Source organism: Lepeophtheirus salmonis, chromosome 12 (genome assembly GCF_016086655.4).
Source record: "Lepeophtheirus salmonis chromosome 12, UVic_Lsal_1.4, whole genome shotgun sequence".
Taxonomy (NCBI): Eukaryota; Metazoa; Arthropoda; class Copepoda; order Siphonostomatoida; family Caligidae; genus Lepeophtheirus; species Lepeophtheirus salmonis.
Window position 1 is genome coordinate 9,105,631 of NC_052142.2, and position 13,786 is coordinate 9,119,416.

Genomic DNA, 13,786 nt, shown 5'->3' on the forward strand with positions numbered 1-13,786 from the left:
ATTATTTTAGATGCAAGTTCCGTTTTACAAGCGCCTGATGCATTCTTTTATTTGGATATCAAATCAATATAAAATTGAGAATGGGTTCTATTGGCAGCAGAGTACAAGAAAATAAACCCTGAATTGATTATTGCAATCTTGAAAAATACATGTATAATTCACGACAAAGCATATTGAGCTTTTCTATAAATTGAAGATAAAAAAAAGTAATACAGTAATACTTCGAATTAAGGAAACCATTGAGGCAAAGCCATCAGTCCGTGATTGAACAATTATTCACGGAGAAACCGGATTACTTGGGGTTCGCTGGGAAAGTGGACAAAACTTAGGTAACAACCGATGTATCTAACTATGAATGCAATGTACAAATATCCAGCAGCAATGTTGGAAATATCAATAAAGGCACATTGTTGGAAAATTCACGAGAAGTGAAAAAAAATTTATAACGAAATGGATAAATTAAGTTTTGCGAAGGTCATTGAGAATGTTATTCCTGAATGGAATCCTTTCATTTTGGAAAATAGAAACAAAAGAGGAGTCTTAACATTTGAAGATACTTTAATCAATGGATTTTTTTTTGTCATTACTAAATTCTCTAATGAGGATATATTGCCTCATCTCGTCAAATTTTATAATTATTATTATGTAAAATACATATAAAATCAGCTATGACTAAAATTTTGATTTCCTTGGTGTATTTGGTAATAGAAGTATAATTTTCTTAGTAGGGTCAATTCATTTCGAGGGTTGTGTATCATTTCACAACTTCATCAGAAGATGTAATCAAAAAGGAAGTACTTGGTCATTTTTGTTAGATGTTTCAGTATCCTTACATATTATTTTCTGCTGCCATAGGTTTATTGTGCCTGAGAATAAATATATAAATATTTTATATCGCACTGTGTTACATTAAAATTATTATTTACTAAATTATTTTATTTCAGTAAGTTTGATAAGCTTGATTACAGGGAATTTTACTTACATACACTTTACAATACAAACTTCCCTATGAGGAAAGATCATTATTATACCATGAATAGATCTTAATTTGTAAAAAATTATGTGACGCATAACTTAATTCATATTTTTAAAATTATATATTCTCTAATTTATTATTGGTTCTGTCACACTGGGGAACACAAATTTTCAATTATGAAACTAGCCAAGAATATAATTTATCTTTAAACATAAAATCCAAACTGGATCTCAGTTTTTCTTTGAGTCGTCCGGTTTCATAAATATTTGAGATTATAGTAATTATAGACTATTATCATTCAAAAATATTGTACAAAAAACAGGGCACATACTCAATTACTATTATTACCTATTAAAAACTATAATAATACCCTAAACTAAAAATAAAGTGATTCTAGAATATGACTACACATAGTGTAAACAAAACTGTCGACATAATAGTATCTCTGAGCATTGCTAAAAGATTTGAACGTATCTTAATTCTACATAAGTTTTCAAGAAGTTCATTTCTTGTTGAAGTTATTACGATAACTAACGGTAGTTGAGTATTTACTTTTATTATTTTCCTGATTTAAGGTCATATCATAATTATATATTTTTAGAGATATGCAGACATAGTAAGTTTTGTATAATGATTGTGATATATATCCGACAATATAAATACTATTATTTGCTGGTGTTGAAGATCCTTTAGAGAAAGCTATATAGCAGGGAGATTTCCCCATAATGTTCTCAATTTGCATATCATATTGATCTACTTTCAGGGATAAGATTTTAGAAATTATTCTTTCTTCGGCTTTGTATGGATCGACTTGAACAAGTTGAATTGTGTCCTATAAGGAAACTATTTGCGTTTCAGTAGTTTACTTTGAATATTTGTTAAATTAACAATTTTTCACTGAAATATAACTAAGTATATTCACTAATTTATTTTTTTTGATATAGGAATCATAGATTGATAAGATATTTCAAGCTCCCTGAGGAACCCCACATTCATCATGTTGTTCTTTGAATGGGGTTTTCTGAGTTCATCCCTCCTCATGTACCCAACTTGTGGTCTTTTTATATTGAGAACGTTCCAGTGGTTTCTTACGTACTCAGCAAACTTAGCAGTTTCCATGAACTCTGTTTTCTCATGGGAGTATAAGTTGAGTGGCCCAATGGTGGACTCATAGAAAATGGCATCTACAAGTTTGACACTAGTCTTTTCGATGGACTCCATGGATTTAGGATTGAGTGCCATGAAAAGAAAGCTTGTGAGCTTGTTTCACTTTAATTGTGGATTCTAACGTATGAATTTCTCTGATGTGGGCAAAGTTGGGCGCAGAGGTGGTGATCCAGGAAAGTAAATATTTGTACATACCAAGTTCTGAAAACAATTATAAATGTTCTTAAAATTGTGGACCATATCGGTGAGGAGATGAACTCGCTTTGAACTATCTTGAGGGTGAGGAATTGAGGTCTGAAGGTTACCTCCACACAGATTATAGATGTATAACTTTCTATTTACTGTGTGATTGTCAACAGATAATGCCACAATAGTGAAACCTACTCTCCAAAAAGTCATCATGATGGGATAATACTTATTAAACAGGAACTCCGCTGTTAAGTTTACCACTGGGATGAGAGCAACAATGTCCATGTATTTACTCGAGGCTGACTTGATCATGAAGGGGAGGACAGTTTTAGAAGTTTGATTATTTGTAGTTCCCACAAATTTTCCTCCAACAAACTCTACTCTTTGGGCCGAATTAATCTCGTCCATCATCAGTGTGAAATTTTTTTCTATGCTCTTCAAGCCTCTAATTCGTGCTTTTAAGTACTTTGTCGTCGATGAAGGTAATCCTGTTTTTACCGTAATTACACTGGATTCGTATCTAAGATATCTTGGAGTCAGGAGTGACAGAACATTGGACCTATATATTTGCTCGTAGAGGCCAGAACTGACATTGTGGAATATTAAAGCAACGGATAGGAGTCCAGAAGAATATCTTCTACCTTTAAGCTGTTTGAAGAGATGAAACATTTGCTCTGTTATGAAAGCAAACATGGAAGATTGAATTTGCTACATTTCTGCGAAGTTAGAAAAATTAAGGAGCTGTTCACATATGTTGTCAAAATGTCTCTTTCTCGGTCTGACCGTCCGTGGAAACCAGAAAAGCGGCAATGTTGATGGCTTCAGTGACAGAGTTAATTTTATTTTCTGAATTTATGCAATGTGATACTCAGATATTATTTAGCTCGATGTTGTTACAAAAATTTCTAAAGAAGAGGTCTTCTTTCACCTCCAGGCAAGAGCAATGTCTAGCTCTTTCATATCTGTTTGTTTGATTTTTAAAAATACAACTTTTGGAGATTTAAGCAACAAGAACCCCGTGGGCAATGATTTCTGAAGAGAATTTGTTATAGAAATCTTGTGCTGAAAGAACGATCTGAAATGCATACTTCAGAGCTTTATGTCTTTCATTCTCCAAATGCACTCTATTGGTGCTAGTTGATGCCTGTGTTGGTCTTGGAGGTGGTAAGGGTGATGAGAAGTAGCTTGCCAGATTCGGCCACTTTGATGGGAGGGCTTCCTCTTTCAACTGCCTCGGAATATATATCTTTTTTAAATATTATTGATTTCTGAAATTACAAGGGAAGAAGTTGCAATATTATATTAAAGTGCATAATTTAGAATTTGAAGGAAATGCTTCTGAATTAAGCTATAATTTCGTTTTCCAGACATTTGACAAGCATTGGACAGTGCTTTAAAAATATTTGATAGGAAATTTAGCAAAATCAAGCCGTCTCTGATATTCACAAGCAACTTCAAATGCAAGGAATTCTTATAATGCAACATGTGTCGCATTTGATGAGAGTTTCTGGAGAGTTCACTGTCAGCACTTGCATTAATAATGCCACGATTAAATATCTGAAATGTAGAAGTGAAAATTTTAATCCGATACAGAAAAATGAATATCTATTAATTGACGAAATTCACACAGCAAAGTAAGGGGACTATCGTAACGGTATATTATATGGATTGAATGAAGATCTTGTAAACTTTTCGACAATTACAGTGCAAACCACAAATTTGTATTCGAAAAATTACTTTCCGATTCGCCATTGATTTATTATATTCACTGTATAGAAGGAGAATCTTTGAACTTTTAAGAACATATCAAATAATTTCGTAAATAAAAAAATTTCGAAATGTTATAAATTCCACGGAATTGGATCACCAAAGCTTAAAAATCTTGAGTCTCTATACAACATTGAAGTCGGCAAGTGAATTAAATATGCCTACAAATTGACGGATAAAGTGCTCCGTCTAAGTGCAATCGAAAAAATTAGTGTCAAGTTAGCTGATTCTCTGTTTCATCACTATTGATGCCCTGAAGATGTACTCTAAAATACATGCTCATTTCTTGAAACAATACCTTTTCTAAAACTGATTCGTAATTATTGGAGCATATTGAATTTGAGATTACCCGTGGTTGATTGTGGGAAAAGGGTTAACCTTCAAAATCCCATACAATGTATGGACGATGTACAAATCAAATTTTTGAATGATTTTGAAGATTGGATAAAGACATGGGAGTTGAGTAAAAAACCAGGACTTTCGAGGGAAATTTTCATTGCTGTGAATTACTCAACTTTCGCTTATATAGAGCTTACTCAGGAATTTCTATGGTTTTCAATTTGTCATTTTAGGTGTTATTAAAAGTGACTTCACTAAAACAAGATTTAGAAGGTATAAACAGTTGTCTAGTGCAAATTACTTTTTGTCTGTGAAGAATTGCTTAGAAGGAAAAAAAAAATATTCGAGTGAAGTCACTTATCAAAATCTCTAAAATGAAAATAAGGGATATTAAGGAAGTGTTGGTTAAAGTAGATCCAACCCATAGTAAGAAAAATTCGATAAAGCTTCTGTATATGTTAGACAGGTTATTTTAATGGAATGTAATTAACTTGATTCAAATTTATTATTTTTATAAGTGGGGATGTAGCTCGAAACCTCAAGAAATGTGTTTCATGCAACTGTTGTCAATCCAAATTTTGTTCACTTCAAGAAATTCTCAACAATAATTTTCAAGAAAAATTTAAGGATAATTAATCTCAAATAGTCAAAGATTCTTCCATCAATATGATAAATCGAGGAGGCCTTGTGTATCTTTCAGGTTCTATTTATTTAATCCGTATCGTTTCCTGGAATCTATATGAAGCAATTACACAAAATACAGACGCCAGAGCAATATTTTTAAATTGTGCTAATCAAAAAGATATATTTGTATCCATGATAGAAATTATTTATCATGAAAACTGTGAGTCTTTTGATAATATTAAATTTATGTGTAATGTTTGCACCAATAATTTAGACTGCTATATTACCTAAATTTTTGGCACTATGTTTAATATTTTATAAAAAATTTTAAAAATGAATATTATATCGTAATTCATAAAACTAAAAAAAGAAACCCATTGGCCTTAAACAAAAATAACTCACACAAAAAAATAGCAAACATAAATTAGAATTATACATATTATTATAGGATTATTTAAATGATTTAGAGAAAATTGTTCAATAAAGTATAATATGGCCTACTACTATTTTTTTGAGTCATTTTATATTAATAATACAACTTCACTACATATGATTTTGGCCCAAACATGCATGAGTTAAAAGATAACGCTCGTTTCATATACATAACAACAAATGAATATTATATGTCCTCAAAAGCAGGAGCGGGTTTTTAAAGTTGGTAATCCTTATAACACTAGAGCTGTTATCATAATTTTTTCATTCTTGAGGAGAAAACATGTAAAAATTCATGATCATTAATCATATATAAATAAGTTACCTGTAACTACGAACTAAGTATTGATTATTTTTATAAGTTTTTGAAACGTGTAAAGTTGATTCGTGATGAAGTTTGAGATAAAGTATTGACTTCAGATTTGGTTTATGTAATAATTCATTACGTTTCTTGTGATGTGTTCGTTGGTCCTTTAGATGGTTATTTTTTGGGTCGTCCTTATCTCATTAATTTGCAAAATATTACCAAAGCCGACAATAAAACTATTACAAATGTGACCATAAAAAGTATCAGCAACGTTCTTGGCTCAGATTTAAGAGGCGAAAGACTGAAAATATTCATTATACATCAAGGATACATCGAATTGAGAGAATTGACACCTAAAACTATCAATCACGATGGCGATTTTTTTAATACAAAAACACTCCTATTGTTAACTGTGATTATGAGAGAGTTTTTAGTGTGATGTCAGACATAGATATACCAAAAAGGTCCTGTTTGACGGAGGGTCATGTCAAGGATATTATGATAGTGAAATGGAACATTGATTTATGAAGATAGGTAAATGTTATCATAAATCATACAAGTATTATTATTATTTACGTAGTTTTATCTAATTAATTTCTTATATTTTTAAGTAGTTAAATTTTAAAATGGAATCGTCTTAAAATGATGGATTTAAATGTAATAGGTATGTATAATTAAAAAATTAAAGTAAATTTTTTAAATATTATATTTAGAAATAATGAAATATTTCAACTATCCTCATAGTTAATAACAATGTTCCATTTGATTATCATATTCTTGACGTGAGCCTTCATCAGAAAAGATTTTTTTCTGGTACATTTATGTACGACATCACGTTGGAAAACCTCACGGAATGAAATTAACGATAGAATTGTTTTAGTATGCTAAAAACTCTATATCGTGATTGATAGTTTATGGTGCCAGTTTTCTAAATTTGATGTATCCCTATAATCTACAGACATTAATTTTGAAAGGTTCAAGTGTAATATTTTGGCATAGATTTTCTACGATAATTACACTTGGGAGTAGCGATAAATTATCTTTCAAAGCTTTATTGGTTACCTGGATTGGATTTAAATTGTGTTGGATATACATTATTTCATATAAAAGTGGATCATTCTTCAAAACATCTTTTGTTTTATAGATGGCATCATAGTTTCTATACATCACATTCATATACTCTTTCACTGAATTGAAGTGCTTGGCGTAGTAATCACCTGAATTAAATAAATATATATTCACTTCAGAGATGATAGTGTTTGTATTTTAAAAGAAATCAGGTCAGAGCGCTGTTATCCTGTTCAACCTATGAGCAAGACAAGTCATTAAACAACATCATTGGAAAATGTTGTTTAAGGTTTTGGATTGCTTTAATACAATATGAAGCTCCGTTGGTAATGAAAACCTTCAGTCTTTCGGCTCTGAAATAAGAGGCAAGAACCTTGCCAATACTTTTTATAGCAACACTTGTTATCATTGAATACCTTCCAAATTAATGAGATAAGGACGATCCAAAAATTAACCATATAAAGTACCAACCAACACTGCAGTCGTGGACCGCTGTCGAGTGTCAGTAGTTTCGTCCAATACAAGAAATATTTCCTTCCCCTCAAGCTCTTTAAAATCTTGGCCAACAATACTTTACTTTGAGAATCCATTGACTTGGTGATGGAGAAGAGAGAGGAAATTTCTTTTCCAGTGTAGATTCTCATAAACTTAACAAAATTTGGATGATTATAGGGAGGGAATATTGAAGGAGACAAGCATTTTGGTTATATCTTCTGTAAAATTGGAATGTTCATAATTGGAATTAATTATATGACTTGAATACAGTTCCAAATTCATTTCGTGAATTTGGATTTTACTGAGTTGTTCTACTTTGAACATCTTCTGGACTATAATTACAAGGATGGCATGCCCAAAAATCTAGAATCCTCGTCGTAACTCCATATATTTTTACATAAATTATCAGCGATCAAATAATATTTATCTATTAATTTACCCTTTAAAAGCTATTATATAAATATGAAATAATTTTGAAATAAAATATTGTTAACTAATTATTTGGACTTTTATTTTAAACAAATTATACTTTCTTCAATAGAAAAATAACTAATATTGGACTTGTAAGTACAATGAAAAGTGCCTTTGAATAAATACAACTGATATATATCGGTAGCTGCCTAAATCCGAGGACTAATTTTTAAACACTTATATCTCTAGGTTCCGTGATCGTAAATAAAAAATTCTACCACAAGTAACTCGGTAAATCTTTTGGCTTTGCTTTTGTTTTTCTTACAAGCATTACACAAAGTCGTTTAAGATGAATGACTAGCCAAACGTCATATGGTTGCCACTCTCCTCTGCGCCGGTAGGTCTGTCAAGGAGCTAATCAAGGACACTGGACTATCCAGGACTACTGTGTTCAAGGTCCAGAAGCTTGTCAAGGACGGAAAAGATCTCAAGGAGGGTGTTCGGACCGGCAGACCACGGAAAATCAATGTGGATGAAGTGAAGGAGGCCTTCACAAAAACATTTGGCCACCTCAATCACCTGATTTGAATCCCCTTTACTACAGTGTGTGGTGGCAAAATTGAGAAGAAGGCCTGTGCTACCCGCCACCGGAATTTGGACTCATTGAAGGCCAGCGTCAATGAGCAATGGACAGCCATGGAAAACCATTACATCATCAATGTGTGCAAGGCCTTCTGCGGGCGCTTGGAGGGTGTCATAGCAGCTGATGGCGGTTATATTCAGTAGTTATATTAAATTTTATACCAGAATAAGTTTTCTATTTTATAATTCTCAAAAAAAATACGACATACGAATTTTATTACACATTTAATTATTTGCCACAAATAGTCCGCGTATTTATGCAACTACCTGTATATATATATTTTTTTTTTTTTTGAAAATATATGTATTAGTGGCATTATACGATAACATTTTATAATTATTTTAACATGCGTAAAGGAGGATTACAAACTATCAAATTAACATAAGATATATTTTTAACTAGTACAATAAACAATTTATGTTTAAATTATGAAACTCGAGTAAATATGCGACATGAATAAAAATTTCAATAACGTTTTTATAATTTTGTTTGTCCAAACGATGACAATGGATATTATTTCTTCATAATATTGAATCCGATTCTTGGCAATAACAATTTTTCAATTAAGAAGAACTAAATTATTAATGGTATTAACGCAAATTATGTAACAAAAACGTGCCGATGACTTAGGATTCCATAGATAAATTGTAAATAACAGTTTCTTGTGAATAAGATCAACTCTCTGCATACCTTTGTTCAGAGCTTTGCCATTATACATGAATTACTAGATAAATGGATGAGTGGAAATTTTATAAGTCAGCAAAATCTCAGAAGCTCACCTTTTTCTATTAATAACAACGAAGGAAAAATATGTTAACTCTTTAGTAGTCCTACATAAATATATTGAATGATGACATAAATAAATAGCTGTATTTGAATTTTTAAACAGGGAGTGAGCTATAAGTCTGACATAGGAATATTTTGGATTTAAAAAATTAATGCAAATATTTATAAACAATATAAGTATAACTGACTATAATTATCTGTTTAAGACTTCTAAATTAATTTTATACTAAATTGTATAACAGTATTTTTATTAAAAAAATAGAATAGAATAGAACATGAATAGTTATATCTTATAAAATTGGAAAAGTTGCTTGAAAATATGTTAAAGAGATTTTCTTATTCTCTTTTCATCGATTTCCTAGCAAAAATGGAGAGCTTTGGAAGTAGAAATTTATGTATTGTTTTAAATAATAATATTAAAAGTTAAATTATTAAAAAAACTTTATTACACAATAACTATGAAACACAACCAACAAGAAATTTTAACAATATATTTCAGTTTTTAAAAATTGTATTATAAATGTATAAAAAATAATTATCACTATATCATACACAAATTTCTTTATTTCGTTAGGTTTTGCGGTTTAAAATCAAATAATCAGAGACTATTTAGAACAGAATATGTAAATAGTAGGTTTATAGTTGAATGAATATAATATTAACATTTTTAAAATGACAATACGTTTCGTTTAATTGGATTCTATCCCCTTGTTCCGATCGTGTATAATAGGTATCTATATTTCTCAGTAGTTGGATTCTGAATTGGCATCTAACTTTCCTGAAATATTGATGAAGCAAAGTCATAGCAAGTTTCTTAATAACTATGAAGTTCAAGCAAGCAATTAAATTTACCTGTCACAATGTCTATTATTTTAGATGAAGATTTCAGAAACCCTAAATCTGGAATGTAATAATCATCTTAATACAATAACTCAAATTAAGGAGCTCACAAATACCATAATCTGATAACCTTCAGTAATGGATTTTGCGTTTTATCTTAAGCTTAAATTCTATACTATTTGAAAAAGTTGAAATGTCAAATTTATAGATTATCTATCAAGACGTTCCGACTCATAAGATACATCCATATGAGGCTTATGCCCTGTCAATGATGGCATCAACAGTAAAGGAAACGAAAAAAGGAGTTGCCATATGAACGTTGAGTTTTAAAAGTTTTTGGAGTCATGGCCAAAGGATGAAAGTAAGGTTTGGAATGAAAGGGAAAATAACTTAGGAGGAGTAATTGAGAGGCTTATTTCATTTGTGGCCAGGGAAACCATCCCGCCGGACCATCGGGAAATCCCTATAACTTTAAAAGGCTATATATGAATAGAATATGATATATCTTCGTACGCTTATGCTGATAACTCTTCCTTCGTACGCTTATGCTGATAACTCTTCCTTAAAACCCTCAATGTGTTTGATCATTTATAAGATACAGTAGATATAATCATATATGTTGACGTTATAGTATACAAATTAGGAAAACTCGTGCACTAATCATCCTGAAATGTATCCAGCTACATAGATTATTTTATCCCTCCTTGATGAATTTTAAGGTCAAAAAAGAACATCCAAATTAATGAGGGATCAGATTGTTGTTTTTTATCTTCCTCTCATTTAAGTCTTTCCCTAAGGAGGAGATATCCTCCGCCACTATAACTAAGGAAATACACTTGCTGTCAAGTAGTAACATTTGACATCTTGAATCCCATATGACGACAACGAAGTAGATACTTGTCCACCTCGTGATCTGAAGAAGAAATAAGGACTTCCCAAGACTTGCTGCTGTTCAGGAACTAATTCATTTACTTTTTAAGAGTCATACACATATAATTAATGGCATCATAAAGTCCTAAGCGTCACAACAGTAATAAACAATATCTTTTGAATAACTAACTGAAAAAGGTGAGCTTCAGAGGTTGCGTGATACGGAGTATGATTTGTGTTTTCTTTCTTTCTTGCCGACTCTCTCATAGCTGCTCATAGCTAATCTAATAAAACGTCATGACAGCTAAGCTACTCTACTTTCAAAAATTCTTCAAATTGTGAGGGTTACCACGTTTATTTTCGGTTTCTTTTTTATATAAAATACCGGCGGCACATTGAATATTCATCACTGTAAATAACGTACTCTTTGCGTCAACTCACTTTAAATATTATTATTTTGGATGTACACAAATGGTTCTGGAAGTATAGTTAAAAAAAAAGTTAAATCCATATCCAAAAAACCCCCTATCATAACTTTTAAATCTGACACATTCAAATATAAACATTGCATGATTTTAGTTACCCATTAATTATTCCCTTTTTGCAGGGTGGACTATCTTATTTTTCTTGGAAATGTGTACATAATTTAAAGGAGTATTTCGTCTATGGATATCCGTTGCTTATATTAATTGAAAATTGAAGTAAATAAGAATAAATTAATATAGATTCTGGAGCCGAATTCAACAACGGTAATGAGAACAGTTTAACTTCTACTGTCTGTTTGTGTTTATTTGTTGAAATTTCGATCTATTTCCAAGAATATATTTGCTTGCTTTATAGCAGAGGTGGGACTAAGTCCATATACAGATTGCAAGTCCACGTTTTTGCCCAAATTCCAAGTCCTTTAATATTTTGATCGACCCCCCAAATTATGAATTTTTTTGTTAAAAACGGTCATAAATCCATTAAAAGCTCAAATTTTAGCTTTCAAATTCAAGTCAATTTGCAGGTCTTTCATTGTCAGATCAATCGAGTCACAAATTTTCAAAATATGGACTCAAGTTTGATTTGCAAGTAGCGAGTTCAAGTCTGTACATAAGGAGTGAAGATTATGTATTGGAATAATACTTTACATTTTACATATTTATACTTAATGAATTAGTTAAGATTCATAATATAATTCATGTAATTATATCACTCATGAATATAATTTGTTATAATTCATCATTCAACTAAATGTATTTTAGGCTAAATATTGATACAATGTAGTCCAGATTAATAGTTATAGGATAACCTCAGGATACCTCTAAAAGTCCTCCCAATCCTGAAGGACATAATCAAATACTCTTCCATGACTCTAATAATACTTTGGCTGTTATGACTAATCCATTATACCCATGAATATACATAGTCTAATTTTCATTCAAGGTATGCTTCGCCCCAAAATCATGTACCCCAATGTTCTTTATGTTATCTATTATTACGTAAAACTGTAAATGGTTGAGTTGGAAGAAATAGTTGAAGTACTAAATAAATTCAGCAATGAGGTCTCACATGTCAAAAGAGGTTAGCCATATCTTCAATTGCAAATCTGGCTGGAACTTGTTGGTGCTTCCTGGCGAATGATCAATATTTTTGCATCATTTAATGATATCGTTTTATAAATCGAAACTTAAGGATACATGGATATTCGTCCTCATTTTTTGGTTGAAGGTCGATATGTTCATTGTCTCAGTGCAGACTAAAATCCAATTTTACTGTATAAATCAAAATGGGGAATTGATATTAATAGTAAAAGTATTACTTTGTCTTCTTTTGATGAAAATGAGTATTGAATCCATAACCTTGACCTCTTCCTCAAATCACTGGATTGAAAAACAAAAGGTAAACATTTTCTTTGATAATATTGGATATAGGTCCATCGATAAAATAAATCTGACGATCATCTCCTTTAGCACATCTTCAGATACTCATAGCAAAAATTTAATGTTTAATGAGAATATGGCATCCTTGCCCTATTTTCTCTTGTCTACATTTTCTTTTATTTATAAATTTGATATACTTTTAACTTGTAACTTTTTTGTCAGCTACAACTCTCTGTAAAAAAATGAGAGTCCAATGTCTTGGACTATTTCCTTAGAAACTTTGTTCCTGGAATTTTTAAATGAGTAGGCAATGTAATTTTGACATTTTCTGTTTACATTTAAAGAATAATATTTTTCGTCAAAATTTACTTTCACCACCAGTAGTTTTAGTAATCTGTGTACGACACTAAAATTTCTCAACTACTGAGATATCCTTTCTAAGAGGACTCCCTTTGTACGTAATACATGAACACATTATGTACATAAAATTATTATTGTGACTTTTCATATTTTTTCTCAGATATGAATAATTTTTTTAACAATTCCTCATTTATTGATATTAGTTTTTACTCATATCCTATATCCGGCATTGCCCCAAGTAATAAAATACATATTTTACTTTAATAATTAAGAAGATTACTCCCCCAACAAATCCTCAGTGTTATTCTCCGTTTTTCATGAGCAAGCTCACACGTAGCACTCAATACTTACATGTTCTTTTCTCAAAAAGAAAATAATAATAAAAATAGATTCAAATTTTTTTTTCAATTTGACGTGAGGAACCAGGGAATACTTTAGTCTTTAGAGGACTGCCCGGATGGATGAGCTTTAAATAAACACATTTGTTGTTAAAAATGAGTCCTAAACTCTTTTTTAAGATACACTAAAAAGGACTGTAAATAAAAAACAAACATACAAACTTTGCTTTATAAAGACATATGATATAGTGATAAAAATCATATGTATGATAGGCATGTAAAAAAAAGAAACCAAAAACAACATGATAA

General features: G+C 30.9%; 2 long non-coding RNA genes across 2 annotated transcripts; both read right to left on the reverse strand.

Moving 5' to 3' along the window:
• Positions 1-3,597: 3,597 nt before the first annotated feature.
• On the reverse strand, positions 3,598-8,290 carry LOC139906711 (uncharacterized). The gene is made up of 2 exons (XR_011782499.1): positions 5,820-8,290; positions 3,598-5,763 (listed from the first exon to the last, which is right to left on the reverse strand). It is a non-coding gene; the product is annotated as an uncharacterized lncRNA (long non-coding RNA).
• A 1,391-nt stretch (positions 8,291-9,681) lies between these two features.
• LOC121126672 (uncharacterized) lies at positions 9,682-13,299 on the reverse strand. Its single transcript, XR_005867071.2, has 2 exons — positions 10,057-13,299; positions 9,682-9,982 (listed from the first exon to the last, which is right to left on the reverse strand). It is a non-coding gene; the product is annotated as an uncharacterized lncRNA (long non-coding RNA).
• Between the last annotated feature and the right edge of the window lie 487 nt (positions 13,300-13,786).